A 13,727-nucleotide genomic window follows, 5' to 3' on the forward strand; every position below is an offset into this window, starting at 1 on the left:
TCTTCCTACTGTCTATGGTTTGAACCATTCCTGTGACACTAGTTATTGATTTCGATGCTTCACTTCGGGTTACTGTATCCCTCTGACCTTCTTATTGACGATCAAACACAGAAAATTAATCGGAATTAAATACAAAAGGCACAATGCTGACTCAAGTACAGGAAGATTGGCTCTTCTTACTGTCTATGTTTTGAACCATTCCTATGACACTAGTTATAGATTCCGATGCTTCACTTCAGGTTTACTGTATCCAGCTGACCTTCTTATTGACGATGAAGCACATAAATTGCATCGGAATTAAATACAAACGGCACAATGCCGACTTAAGTACAAGAAGACTGACTCTACTTACTGTTTATGTTTTGAACCATTCCTGTGACACTAGTTATAGATTCCGAAGCTTCACTTCATGTTTACTGTATGCAGCTGACCTTCTTATTGACGATGAAACACAGAAATTGCATCGGATATAAATACATAAGGCACAATGTCGACTTAATTACAAGAAAACTGACTCTTCTTACTGTCTACGTTTTGAACCATTCCTGTCACACTAGTAATAGATTCCGATGCTTCACTTCAGGTTTACTGTATCCCTCTGACAGTCGTATTGACGATGAAGCACAGACATTGCATCGGAATTAAATGCAAAAGGCGGAATGCCGACTTAAGTACAAAAAAACTGATTCGTCTTAGTGTCTATGTTTTGAACCAGTCCTGTGACACTAGTTATTGATTCCAATGCTTCACTTCAGGTTTACTCTATCCCTCTGACCTTCTTATTGACGATGAAACACGTAAATTGCATCGGAATTAAATACAAACGGCACAATGTCGACTTAAGTACAAGAAGACTGACTCTTCTTACTGTCTCTGGTTTGAACCATTCCTGTGACACTAGTTATAGATTCCGATACTTCACTTCAGGTTTACTGTATCCCCCTGACCTTATTATTGATGATGAAACACAGAAATTGCATCTTAATTAAACACAAAGGGCACAATGCCGACTTAAGTACAAGAAGACTGACTCTACTTACTGTTTATGTTTTGAACCATTCCTGTGACACTAGTTATAGATTCCGATGCTTTACTTCATGTTTACTGTATGCAGCTGACCTTCTTATTGACGATGAAACACAGAAATTGCATCGGAATTAAATTCATAAGGCACAATGCCGACTTAATTACAAGAAAACTGACTCTTCTTACTGTCTATGATTTGAACCATTCCTCTGACACTAGTAATAGATTCCGATGCTTCACTTCAGGTTTACTGTATCCCTCTGACCTTCTTATTGACGATGAAGCACAGAAATTGCATCGGAATTAAATGCAAAAGGCGGAATGCCGACTTAAGTACAAAAAAACTGATTCGTGTTACTGTCTATGTTTTGAACCAGTCCTGTGACACTAGTTATTGATTCCAATGCTTCACTTCAGGTTTACTGTATCCCTCTGACCTTCTTATTGACGATGAAACACAGAAATTGCATCGGAAGTAAATACAAAAGGCACAATCCCGACTTAAGTACAAGAAGACTGACTCTTCCTACTGTCGATGTTTGAACCATTCCTGTGACACCTAGTTATAGATTCCGATCCTTCACTTCAGGTTTACTCTATCCCTCTGACCTTTTTGTTGACGATGAAACACGTAAATTGCATCGGAATTAAATACAAACAGCACAATGCCGACTTAAGTACAAGAAGACTGACTCTTCTTACTGTCTCTGGTTTGAACCATTCCTGTGACACTAGTTATAGATTCCGATACTTCACTTCAGGTTTACTGTATCCCTCTGACCTTATTATTGATGATGAAACACAGAAATTGCATCTTAATTAAACACAAAGGACACAATGCCGACTTCAGTACAAGAACGCTGACTCTTCTTACTGTCTATGGTTTGAACCAGTCCTGTGACACTAGTTATAGATTCCAATGCTTCACTTCAGGTTTACTGTATCCCTCTGACCTTCTTATTGACGATGAAACACGTAAATTGCATCGGAATTAAATACAAACGGCACAATGCCGACTTAAGTACAAGAAGACTGACTCTTCTTACTGTCCATGCTTTGAACCATTCCTGTGACATTAGTTATAGATTCCGATGTTTCACTTCAGGTTTACTGTATCCCTCTGACCTTCTTATTGACGATCAAACAGAGAAATTTCATCGGAATTAAATACAAATGGCACATTGCCGACTTAAGTACAAGAAGACTGACTCTTCTTACTGTCTATGGTTTGAACCATTCTTGTGACACTAGTTATAGATTCCGATGCTTCACTTCAGGTTTACTGTATCCCTCTGACCTTCGTATTGACGATGAAACACAGAAATTGCATCGGGATTGAAAAGAAAACGCACAATGCGGACTTAAGTACAAAAAGACTGACTCTTCTTACTGTCTATGTTTGAACCATTCCTGTGACACTAATTACAGATTCCGATGCTTCACTTCAGGTTTACTGTATCCCTCTGACCATCTTATTGACGATGAAACACAGAAATTGCATCGGAATTAAATACAAAAGGCACAATGCCGACTTAAGTACAAGAAGACTGACTCTTCTTACTGTCTATGTTTTGAACCATTCCTGTGACACTAGTTATAGATTCCGATGCTACACTTCAGGTTTACTGTATCTTTCTGACCTTCCTATTGACGATGAAACACAGAAATTGCATCGGAATTTAATACAAAAGGCACAATGCCGACTTAAGTACAAGAAAACTGACTCTTCTTACAGTCTATGTTCTGAACCATTTCTGTGACACTAGTTGTAGATTCCGATACTTCACATCAGGTTTACTGTATCCCTCTGACCTTATTATTGACGATGAAACACAGAAATTGCAGCTTAATTAAATACAAAAGGCACAATTCCGACTTCAGTACAAGAACACTGAAACTTCTTACTGTCTAAGGTTTGAACCATTCCTGTGACACTAGTTATAGATTCCGATGCTTCACTTCAGGTTTACTGTATCCCTCTGACCTTCTTGTTGACGAAGAAACACAGAAATTGCTTCGGAATTAAATACAAAAGGCACAATGCCGACTCAAGTACAAGAGGACTGACTCTTCTTACTGGCTATGCTTTGAACCATTCCTGTAACACTAGTTATAGATTCCGATGCTTCACTTCAGGTTTACTGTATCCCTCTGACCTTCATATTGACTAAGAAACACAGATATTGCATCGGAATTATATACAAAAGGCACAATGCTGACTTAAGTACAAGAGGACTGACGCTTCTTACTGTCTATGTTTTGAACCATTTCTGTGACACTAGTTATAAATTCCGATGCTTCACTTCAGGCTTACTGTATCCCTCTGACCTTTTTATTGACGATGAAACACAGAAATTGCATCTTAATTAAATACAAAAGGCACAATGCCGACTTCAGTATAAGAACACTGACTCTTCCTACTGTCTATGGTTTGAACCACTCCTGTGACACTAGTTATTGATTTCGATGCTTCACTTCGGGTTAATGTATCCCTCTGACCTTCTTATTGACGATCAAACACAGAAAATTAATCGGAATTAAATACAAAAGGCACAATGCTGACACAAGTACAGGAAGATTGGCTCTTCTTACTGTCTATGTTTTGAACCATTCCTATGACACTAGTTATAGATTCCGATGCTTCACTTCAGGTTTACTGTATCCAGCTGACCTTCTTATTGACGATGAAGCACATAAATTGCATCGGAATTAAATACAAACGGCACAATGCCGACTTAAGTACAAGAAGACTGACTCTACTTACTGTTTATGTTTTGAACCATTCCTGTGACACTAGTTATAGATTCCGAAGCTTCACTTCATGTTTACTGTATGCAGCTGACCTTCTTATTGACGATGGAACACAGAAATTGCACCGGATATAAATACATAAGGCACAATATCGACTTAATTACAAGAAAACTGACTCTTCTTACTGTCTACGTTTTGAACCATTCCTGTCACACTAGTAATAGATTCCGATGCTTCACTTCAGGTTTACTGTATCCCTCTGACAGTCGTATTGACGATGAAGCACAGAAATTGCATCGGAATTAAATGCAAAAGGCGGAATGCCGACTTAAGTACAAAAAAACTGATTCGTCTTAGTGTCTATGTTTTGAACCAGTCCTGTGACACTAGTTATTGATTCCAATGCTTCACTTCAGGTTTACTCTATCCCTCTGACCTTCTTATTGACGATGAAACACGTAAATTGCATCGGAATTAAATACAAACGGCACAATGCCGACTTAAGTACAAGAAGACTGACTCTTCTTACTGTCTCTGGTTTGAACCATTCCTGTGACACTAGTTATAGATTCCGATACTTCACTTCAGGTTTACTGTATCCCCCTGACCTTATTATTGATGATGAAACACAGAAATTGCATCTTAATTAAACACAAAGGGCACAATGCCGACTTCAGTACAAGAACGCTGACTCTTCTTACTGTCTATGGTTTGAACCAGTCCTGTGACACTAGTTATAGATTCCAATGCTTCACTTCAGGTTTACTGTATCCCTCTGACCTTCTTATTGACGATGAAACACGTAAATTGCATCGGAATTAAATACAAACGGCACAATGCCGACTTAAGTACAAGAAGACTGACTCTTCTTACTGTCCATGCTTTGAACCATTCCTGTGACATTAGTTATAGATTCCGATGTTTCACTTCAGGTTTACTGTATCCCTCTGACCTTCTTATTGACGATCAAACAGAGAAATTTCATCGGAATTAAATACAAATGGCACAATGCCGACTTAAGTACAAGAAGACTGACTCTTCTTACTGTCTATGGTTTGAACCATTCTTGTGACACTAGTTATAGATTCCGATGCTTCACTTCAGGTTTACTGTATCCCTCTGACCTTCGTATTGACGATGAAACACAGAAATTGCATCGGGATTGAAAACAAAACGCACAATGCGGACTTAAGTACAAAAAGACTGACTCTTCTTACTGTCTATGTTTGAACCATTCCTGTGACACTAATTACAGATTCCGATGCTTCACTTCAGGTTTACTGTATCCCTCTGACCATCTTATTGACGATGAAACACAGAAATTGCATCGGAATTAAATACAAAAGGCACAATGCCGACTTAAGTACAAGAAGACTGACTCTTCTTACTGTCTATGTTTTGAACCATTCCTGTGACACTAGTTATAGATTCCGATGCTACACTTCAGGTTTACTGTATCTTTCTGACCTTCCTATTGACGATGAAACACAGAAATTGCATCGGAATTTTATACAAAAGGCACAATGCCGACTTAAGTACAAGAAAACTGACTCTTCTTACAGTCTATGTTCTGAACCATTTCTGTGACACTAGTTATAGATTCCGATACTTCACATCAGGTTTACTGTATCCCTCTGACCTTATTATTGACGATGAAACACAGAAATTGCAGCTTAATTAAATACAAAAGGCACAATTCCGACTTCAGTACAAGAACACTGAAACTTCTTACTGTCTAAGGTTTGAACCATTCCTGTGACACTAGTTATAGATTCCGATGCTTCACTTCAGGTTTACTGTATCCCTCTGACCTTCTTGTTGACGAAGAAACACAGAAATTGCTTCGGAATTAAATACAAAAGGCACAATGCCGACTCAAGTACAAGAGGACTGACTCTTCTTACTGGCTATGCTTTGAACCATTCCTGTGACACTAGTTATAGATTCCGATGCTTCACTTCAGGTTTACTGTATCCCTCTGACCTTCATATTGACTAAGAAACACAGATATTGCATCGGAATTATATACAAAAGGCACAATGCTGACTTAAGTACAAGAAGACTGACGCTTCTTACTGTCTACGTTTTGAACCATTTCTGTGACACTAGTTATAAATTCCGATGCTTCACTTCAGGCTTACTGTATCCCTCTGACCTTTTTATTGACGATGAAACACAGAAATTGCATCTTAATTAAATACAAAAGGCACAATGCCGACTTCAGTATAAGAACACTGACTCTTCCTACTGTCTATGGTTTGAACCATTCCTGTGACACTAGTTATTGATTTCGATGCTTCACTTCGGGTTACTGTATCCCTCTGACCTTCTTATTGACGATCAAACACAGAAAATTAATCGGAATTAAATACAAAAGGCACAATGCTGACTCAAGTACAGGAAGATTGGCTCTTCTTACTGTCTATGTTTTGAACCATTCCTATGACACTAGTTATAGATTCCGATGCTTCACTTCAGGTTTACTGTATCCAGCTGACCTTCTTATTGACGATGAAGCACATAAATTGCATCGGAATTAAATACAAACGGCACAATGCCGACTTAAGTACAAGAAGACTGACTCTACTTACTGTTTATGTTTTGAACCATTCCTGTGACTCTAGTTATAGATTCCGAAGCTTCACTTCATGTTTACTGTATGCAGCTGACCTTCTTATTGACGATGAAACACAGAAATTGCATCGGATATAAATACATAAGGCACAATGTCGACTTAATTACAAGAAAACTGACTCTTCTTACTGTCTACGTTTTGAACCATTCCTGTCACACTAGTAATAGATTCCGATGCTTCACTTCAGGTTTACTGAATCCCTCTGACAGTCGTATTGACGATGAAACACAGAAATTGCATCCCAATTAAATACAAAAGAAGGCATGCCGACTTAAGTACAAGAAAACTCATTCTTCTTACAGTCTATGTTCTGAACCATTTCTGTGACACTAGTTATAGATTCCGATACTTCACATCAGGTTTACTGTATCCCTCTGACCTTATTATTGACGATGAAACACAGAAATTGCAGCTTTATTAAATACAAAAGGCAGAATTCCGACTTCAGTACAAGAACACTGACACTTCTTACTGTCTATGGTTTGAACCATTCCTGTGACACTAGTTATAGATTCCGATGCTTCACTTCAGGTTTACTGTATCCCTCTGACCTTCTTGTTGACGAAGAAACACAGAAATTGCTTCGGAATTAAATACAAAAGGCACAATGCCGACTCAAGTACAAGAAGACTGGCTCTTCTTACTGCCTATGTTTTGAACCATATCTGTGACACTAGTTATAGATTCCGATGCTACACTTCAGGTTTACTGTATCCCTCTGACCTTCTTACTGACGATGAAACACAGAAATTGCATCGGAATTATATACAAAAGCACAATGCCGACTTAAGTACAAGAAAACTGACTCTTTTTACTTTCTATGCTTTGAACCGATCCTGTGACACTAGTTACAGATTCCGATTCTTCATTTCAGGTTTACTGTATCCCTCAGAGCTTCTTATTGCCGATGAAACACAGAAATTGCATCGGAATTATATACAAAAGGCACAATGCCGATTTAAGTACAAGAAGACTGACTCTTCTTACTGTCTATGTTTTGAACCATTCCTGTGACACTAGTTATAGATTCCGATGCTTCACTTCAGGTTTACTGTATCCCTTAGACCTTCTTATTGACGATGAGACACAGAAATTGCACCTTAATTGAATACAAAAGGCACAATGCCGACTTAAGTACAAGAAAACTGACTCTTCTTACTGTCTATGAATTGAACCATTCCTGTGACACTAGTTATAGATTCTGATGCTTCACTTCAGGTTTACTGTATCCCTCTGACCTTCTTATTGACGATCAAACACAAAAATTTCATCAGAATTAAATACAAAAGGCACAATGCCGACTCAAGTACAAGAAGACTGGCTCTTCTTACTGCCTATGATATGAACCATTCCTGTGACACTAGTTACAGATTCCGATGCTTCACTTCAAGTTTACTGTATCCAGCTGACTTTCTTATTGACGATGAAACACAGAAATTGCATCGGAAATAAATACAAAAGCACAATGCCGACTTAAGTACAAGAAGACTGACTCTACCTACTGTCAATGTTTGAACCATTCCTGTGACACTAGTTATAGATTCCGATGCTTCACTTCAGGTTTACTGTATCCCTCTGACCTTCTTATTGACGATGAAACACAGAAATTGCATCGGAAGTAAATACAAAAGGCACAATGCCGACTTAAGTACAAGAAGACTGACTCTTCCTACTGTAAATGTTTGAACCATTCCTGTGACACTAGTTATAGATTCCGATCCTTCACTTCAGGTTTACTGTATCCCTCTGACCTTCTTATTGACGATGAAACACAGAAATTGCATCGGAATTAAATACAAACGGCACAATGCCGACTTAAGTACAAGAGGACTGACTCTTCTTACTGTCTATGCTTTGAACCATTCCTGTGACACTAGTTATAGATTCCGATGCTTCACTTCAGGTTTACTGTATGCCTCTGACCTTCTTACTGACGATGAATCACAGAAATTGCATCTTAATTAAATACAAAAGACACAATGCCGACTTAAGTACAAGAAGACTGACTCTTCTTACTGTCTATGTTTTGAACCACTCCTGTGACACTAGTTGTAGATTCCGATGCTTCACTCCAGGTTTACTGTATCCCTCTGACCTTCTTACTGACGATCAAACACAGAAAATTCATCGGAATTAAATACAAAAGCACAATGCCGACTCAAGTACAAGAAGACTGGCTCTTCTTACTGTCTATGTTTTGAACCATTCCTATGACAATAGTTATAGATTCCTATTCTTTACTTCAGGTTTACTGTATCCAGCTGACCTTCTTATTGACGATGAGGCACATAAATTGAATCGGAATTGAATACAAAAGGCACAATGCCGACGTAAGTACAAGAAAACGGACTCTTCTTACTGTCTATGTTTTGAACCATTCCTTTGACACTGGATATAGATTCCGTTGCTTCATTTCAGGTTTACTGTACCCAACTGACTGCTTATTAACGATGAAACACAGAAATTGCATCGGAATTATATACAAATGGCACAATGCAGACTTAAGAACAAGAAGACTGACTCTTCTTACTGTCTATGTTTTGAACCATTCCTGTGACACTAGTTATAGATTCCGATGCTTCACTTCAGGTTTACTGTATCCCTCTGACCTTCTTATTGACGATCAAACACAGAAAATTCATCGGAATTAAATACAAAAGGTACAATGCCGACTCAAGTACGAGAAGACTGGCTCTTCTTACTGTCTATGTTTTGAACCATTCCTGTGACTCTAGTTATAGATTGCGATGCTTCACTTCAGGTTTACTGTATCCAGCTGAATTTCTTATTGACGATGAAGCACAGAAATTGCATGGGAATTAAATACAAAAGGCACAATGCCGGCTTAAGTACAAGAGGACTGACTCCTCTTACTGTCTATGTTTTGAATCATTCCTGTGACACTAGTTATAGATTCCGAAGCTTCACTTCAGGTTTACTGTATCCAGCTGACCTTCTTATTGACGATGAAGCACAAAAGTTGCATCGGAATTAAACACATAAGTCACAATGCCGACTTAAGTACAAGAAAACTGAATCTTCTTACTGTCTATGTTTTGAACCATTCCTGTGACACTAGTTATAGATTCCGATGCTTCACTTCAGGTTTACTGTATCCCTCTAACCTTATTATTGACGATGAGACACAGAAATTGCATCGGAATTAAATACATAATGCACAATGCCGACTTAAGTACAGGAAAACTGACTCTTCTTACTGTCTATGATTTGAACCATTCCTGTGACACTAGTTATAGATTCCGATGCTTCACTTCAGGTTTACTGTATCCCTCTGACCCCCATATTGACGATCAAACACAGAAATTGCATCGGAATTAAATACAAACGGCACAATGCCGACTTAAGTACAAGAAGACTAACTCTTCTTACTGTCTATGTTTTGAACCATTCCTGTGACACTAGTTATAGATTCCAATGCTTCACTTCAGGTTTATTGTATCCCTCTGACCTTCTTATTGACGATGAAACACAGAAATTGCATCTTAAGTAAATACAAAAGGCGCAATGCCGAATTCAGTACAAGAACACTGACTCTTCTTACTGTCTATGGTTTGAACCATTCCTGTGACACTAGTTATAGATTCCGATGCTTCACTTCAAGTGTACTGTATCCCTCTGACCTTCTTATGGCGAACAAACACAGAAAATTAATCGGAATTAAATACAAAAGGCACAATGCAGACTCAAGTACAAGTAGACTAGCTCTTCTTACTGTCTATGTTTTGAACCATTCCTGTGACACTAGTTGTATATTGCGATGCTTCACTTCAGGTTTACTGTATCCAGCTGAATTTCTTATTGGCGATGAAGCACAGATATTGCATTGGAATTAAATACAAAAGGCACAATGAAGACTTAAGTACAAGAAGACTGACTCTTCTTACTGTCTATGTTTTGTATCATTCCTGTGACACTAGTTATAGATTCCGAAGCTTCACTTCATGTTTACTGTATCCAGCTGACCTTCTTACTGACGATGAAACACAGAAATTGCATCGGAATTAAACACATAAGTCACAATGCAAACTTAAGTACAAGAAAACTGACTCTTCTTACTGTCTATGTTTTGAACCATTCCTGTGACACTAATTATAGATTCCGATGCTTCACTGCAGGTTTACTGTATCCCTACGACCTTCTTATTGACAATGAAACACAGAAATTGCATCGGAATTAAATACGAAAGCCACAATGCCGACTGAAGTACATGTACACTGACTCTTTCTATTGTCTATGATTTGAACCATTCCGGTGTCACTAGTTATAGATTCCGATGCTTCACTTCAAGTTTACTATATCCCTCTGACCTTCCTACTGTCGATGAATCACAGAAATTGCATCTTAATTAAATACAAAAGGCACAATGTCGACTTAAGTACAAGAAGACTGACTCTTCTTACTGTCTATGTTTTGAACCACTCCTGTGACACTAGTTATAGATTCCGATGCTTCACTTCAGGTTTACTGTATCCCTCTGACCTTCTTATTAAAGATGAAGCACAGAAATTGCATCGGAATTAAATACAAAAGGCACAATGCCGACTTAACTACAAGAAGACTGACTCTTATTACTGGCTATGTTTTGAACCATTCCTGTGACACTAGTTATAGAATTCGATGCTCCACTTCAGGTTTACTATATCCCTCTGACCTTCTTATTGACGATCAAACACAGAAAATTTATCGCAATTAAATACAAAAGGCACAATGCCGACTCAAGTACAAGAAGACTGGCTCTTCTAACTGTCTATGTTCTGAACCATTCCTGTGACACAAGTTATAGGTTCCGATGCTTCACTTCAGTTTTACTGTATACCTCTGACCTTCTTATTGACGATGAAACACAGAAAATGCATCGGATTTAAATACAAAAGGCACAATACCGACTTAAGTACAAGAAGACTGACTCTTCCTACTGTCTATGTTTTGAACCATTCCTGTGACACTAGTTATAGATTCCGTTGCTTCACTTCAGGTTTGCTGTATACCTCTGACCTTCTCATTGACGATCAAACACAGAAATTTCATCGGAAATAAATACAAAAGGCACAATGCCGACTCAAGTACAAGAAGACTGGCTCTTCTTACTGTCTATGTTTTGAACCATCCCCGTGACACTAGTTATAGATTCCGATGCATCACTTCAGGTCTACTGTATCCATCTGACGTTCTTAATGACGATGAAACACAGAAATTGCATCGGAATTAAATACGAAAGGCACAATGCCGACATAAGTACAAGTAGACTGACTCTTCTTACTGTCTATGTTTGAACCATTCCTGTGACACTAGTTATAGAATTAGATGCTTCACTTCAGTTTTACTGTATCCCTCTGACCGACTTAATGACGATGAAACACAGAAATTGCATCGGAATTAAATAAAAAAGGCACAATGCCGACTCAAGTACAAGAAGACTTGCTCCTCTTACTGTCTATGTTTTGAATCTTTCCTGTGAGACCGGTTATGGATACCGATGCTTCACATTAGGTTTACTGTATCCCTTGGACTTTCTTATTGACGACGAAACACAGAAATTGCAGCGGAATTAAATAGAAAAGGCACAATGCCGACTTAAATACAAGAAAACTGACACTTCTTCCTGTCTATGTTTTGAACCATTCCTGTGACACTAGTTATAGATTCCGATGCTTCACTTATGGTTTGCTGTATGCAGCTGACCTTCTTATTGGCGATGAAACACAGAAATTGCATCGGAATTAAATACAAAGTGCACAATGCCGACTTAAGTACAAGAAGACTGACTCTTCTTACTGTCTATGTTTTGAACCATTCCTGTGACACTAGTTATAGATTCCGATGCTCCACCTCATGTATACTGTATCCCTCTGACCTTCTTATTGGCGATCAAACACAGAAAATTGATCGGAATTAAATACAAAAGGCACAATACCGACTCAAGTACAAGAAGACTGGCTCTTCTTACTGTCTATGTTTTGAACCTTTCCTGTGACACTAGTTATAGATTCCGATGCTTCACTTCAGGTTCACTGTATCCAGATGACCTTCTTATTGACGATGAAGCACAGAAATTGCATCGGAATTAAGTACAAAAGGCACAATGCTGACTTAAGTACAAGAAGACTGACTCTTCTTACTGTCTATGTTCTGAACCATTCCTGTGACACAAGTTATAGATTCCGATGCTTCACTTCAGGTTTATTGTATCCCTCTGACCTTCTTATTGACGATGAAACTCAGAAATTGCATCGGAATTAAATGCAAAAGGCACAATTCCGACTTAAGTACAAGAAGACTGACTCTTCGTACTGTCTATGTTTTGAACCATTACTGTGACACTAGTTTTAGATTCCGATGCTTCACGTCAGGTTTACTGTATCCCTCTGACCTCCTTATTGATGATGAAACACAGAAATTGCATCTTAATTGAATACAAAAGGCACAATGCCGACTTAAGTACAAGGAGACTGGATCTTCTTACTGTCTATGCTTTGAACCATTCCTGTGACACTAGTTATAGATTTCGATGCTTCACTTCAGGTTGACTGTATCCAGATGACCTTCTTATTGACGATGAAACACAGAAATTGCATCGGAATTAAATACAAAAAGCACAATGCAGACATAAGTTGAAGTAGACTGACTCTTCTTACTGTCTATGTTTGAACCATTCCTGTGACACTAGTTATAGAATCCGATGCTTCACTTCAGTTTTACTGTATCAATCAGACCGTCTTATTGACGATGAAACACAGATAATGCATCGAATTAAATACAAAAGGCACATTGCCGACTCAAGTACAAGAAGTCTGGCTCCTCTTACTGTCTATCTTTTGAATCTTTCCTGTGAGACCGGTTTTGGATACCGATGCTTAACATTAGGTTTACTGTATCCCTTGGACTTTCTTATTGACGACGAAACACAGAAATTGCAGCGGAATTTAATAGAAAAGGCACAATGCCGACTTAAGTACAAGAAAACTGACACTTCTTACCGTCTATGTTTTGAACCATTCCTGTGACACTAGTTATAGATTCCGATGCTTCACTTCAGGTTTACTGTATCCAGCTGACCTTCGTATTGACGATGAAACCCAGAAATTGCATCGGAATTAAACACATAAGTCACAATGCCGACTTAAGTACAAGAAAACTGACTCTTCTTACTGTCTATGTTTTGAACCATTCCTGTGACACTAGTTATAGATTCCGATGCTTCACTGCAGGTTTACTGTATCCCTACGACCTTCTTATTGACAATGAAACACAGAAATTGCATCGGAATTAAATACAAAAGGCACAACGCCAACTT

Source organism: Schistocerca americana, chromosome 6 (genome assembly GCF_021461395.2).
Source record: "Schistocerca americana isolate TAMUIC-IGC-003095 chromosome 6, iqSchAmer2.1, whole genome shotgun sequence".
In the NCBI taxonomy this organism is placed as follows: domain Eukaryota; kingdom Metazoa; phylum Arthropoda; class Insecta; order Orthoptera; family Acrididae; genus Schistocerca; species Schistocerca americana.